The sequence below is a fragment of the Arvicanthis niloticus genome, chromosome X (genome assembly GCF_011762505.2).
Source record: "Arvicanthis niloticus isolate mArvNil1 chromosome X, mArvNil1.pat.X, whole genome shotgun sequence".
NCBI classification, from domain to species: domain Eukaryota; kingdom Metazoa; phylum Chordata; class Mammalia; order Rodentia; family Muridae; genus Arvicanthis; species Arvicanthis niloticus.
In genome coordinates, this window is record NC_047679.1 from 39,368,854 (window position 1) to 39,371,782 (window position 2,929).

The 2,929-nt window shown below is 35.6% G+C and overlaps 1 pseudogene; it reads left to right on the forward strand.

The window, feature by feature from the left end:
- The first annotated feature begins 993 nt into the window (after positions 1-993).
- LOC117694646 (high mobility group protein B1 pseudogene) lies at positions 994-1,838 on the forward strand (annotated as a pseudogene).
- The last annotated feature ends 1,091 nt before the right edge of the window (positions 1,839-2,929 follow it).

Sequence of the window (2,929 nt, forward strand, 5' to 3'; positions counted from 1 at the left end):
AGCTTGTAAAAATAATAAAGTGGGTATTAATTTACACAACACAGAATGAGTGTCTCAACAATGCCTGTCTGTCTGCAAAAGAAGTTGTGAACCTAGTAGATGCTCAGTTCATGAGACTGAATGCTTCAGCCATTTCAGTATGATGCTAAAGACCTGGAGATTTTCTGGAGACCCACTAGTCTTTAGTCTACATTCAGTGGTTGTTGAAAAGGGGTTTGGTTGTCAGGATAGAACAATATTTATGGCAGCAGTCAGGGCAAAAACAATATTCATGGCAGCAGCAATAATGCAGATGTACTCATCAGGAAAGAATAAAACCACATATACAAAGCATCAATTTCTACTAGACTTCCAGAGGCACTTCTCTATCTTTATCTCTGTCTTTATGTACTCTTTAGAATAAACAAAAACATAGGTGATACTGGGTCAGATTAAGTTTACAACAAGATTTATCATCATAAACAACACAACATACACACAAAAACACACAAAGATATACATAGGTTCACATTATTTGTTTACAAGATTAATCATCATTACCATAGTATACATATACATGCTCATAGCATTTGTCTTCCTGTGACTAGTTGTTACAACTTAACAAAATACATGCATCCAATACATGCACATTTATATTATAAACATTAGGAAGCCAGGAGAGTTTGTATCATTTCCTTCTTTGTTTAATGTCATTACAATGAATATTATTAAACTTCTTTATTTTCTACTTTATAGCATAAAGAATTAACCATAACAATGGAAATAAATGCTAAATATTTGCCCTCTCTTGTATTCTAAGAACTGTAAGATATACATTATTACATAATTTTTGAAGATTTTGAACATCAACTTGAGGAAATTATTTTACTTACCTTGAGAGACTCTGGGGAAAAGAAGTGTTATATAAATAAATTTTTATGAGCTATTCAGTGGTTGTTGTGTTGGTTTACATTCCCTTGAATCTTGGGTAGTATATAAAATATTTCGGAGCTCCATAGAGACAGCGCCGGGGCAAGCGAGAGCCGGACGGGCACTGGGCGACTCTGTGCCTCGCGGAGGAAAACCAACTAAACATGGGCAAAGGAGATACTAAGAAGCCGAGAGGCAAAATGTCCTCATATGTATTCTTTGTGCAAACCTGCCGGGAGAAGCACAAGAAGAAGCACCCAGATGCTTCTGTCAACTTCTCAGAGTTCTCCAAGAAGTGCTCAGAGAGGTGGAAGACTATGTCTGCTAAAGGAAAGGGGAAATTTGAAGATATGGCAAAGGCTGACAAGGCTCGTTATGAAAGAGAAATGAAAACCTACATCCCTCCCAAAGGGGATGTTCAAAAAAAAGTTCAAGGACCCCAATGCACCCAAGAGGCCTCCTTCGGCCTTCTTCCCATTCTGTTCTGAGTACCGCCCAAAAATCAAAGGCGAGCATCCTGGCTTATCCATTGGTGATGTTGCAAAGAAACTAGGAGAGATGTGGAACAACACTGCCGCAGATGACAAGCAGCCCTACGAGAAGAAGGCTGCCAAGCTGAAGGAGAAGTATGAAAAGGATATTGCTGCCTACAGAGCTAAAGGAAAACCTGATGCAGCGAAAAAGGGGGTAGTCAAGGCTGAAAAGAGCAAGAAAAAGAAGGAAGAGGAAGATGAGGAGGAGGATGAAGAGGATGAGGAAAAGGAGGAAGAAGAGGAAGACGAAGATGAAGAAGAAGAAGATGATGATGAATAAGTTGGTTCTAGCGCAGTTTTTTTTTCTTGTCTATAAAGCATTTAACCCCCCTGTACACAACTCACTCCTTTTAAAGAAAAATTGAAATGTAAGGCTGTGTAAGATTTGTTTTTAAACTGTACAGTGTCTTTTTTTTTTTTTTTTTTTTTGTATAGTTAACACACTACCGAATGTGTCTTTAGATAGCCCTGTCCTGGTGGTATTTTCAATAGCCACTAACCTTGCCTGGTACAGTCTGGGGGTTGTAAATTGGCATGGAAATTTAAAGCAGGTTCTTGTTGGTGCACCGCACAAATTAGTTATATATGGGGACAGTAGTTTGGTTTTTGTTTTTCTTTTCTTTTGGTTTTATTTTTGGTTTTTTTTTCCATCTTCAGTTGTCTCTGATGCAGCTTATATGAAGATAATTGTTGTTCTGTTAACTGAATACCACTCTGTAATTGCAAAAAAAAATTGCGGCTGTTTTGTTGACATTCTGAATGCTTCTAAGTAAATACAATTTTTTTATTAAAAAAATAAATAAAATAAAATATTTCTTCTATTATAAATAATGAAGCATAGGAAGAAAATATATAGCAGGGCTTAAAATAACCATCAAAATTCTAGAAAATCATTTGAATGCTAATAATGCTTAGGGATTAATATAGTTTAACTCAGCTTTGATCAGGATACTGTCTAAAATATGGGGCAAGTTGGTTTCTCATGCAAATTTTCAGTTTCTCTCTAGATTTCTGGCATATATATATATATATATATATATATATATATATATGTATATGTATACACACACACACACACACACACACACACACACACATATATATGTTCTGAAGTTTATTGACCATACCTTTCTAATTCTTCAGTATTTAGATAATTTTCTAAGTGAGAAATTTCTATCACTTTACAAACATGACATAGGTCACATACAAATCTACTTGCATAGCAGTATCACTAGTTACAAGAATAATACTTCAGGGTTTGTTGCATTTGTTGAAATCACCAGCGAAAGTTTTTAAGTGTATACACAAAAGTGCATGGCCTTGTTAAATGTAATAATTTTTGTCAGTAGATGGTGACCAAGTTGTACACTAAGACATATTCTCTTCACTCACTGAGAGCTAAGTCATATATGCATAGTCTAACTTTGTCATCCATCTGAAAGGTAGAATATCTTCTGCTTTGGATATCCAAAGTCTTCCAATTTGTA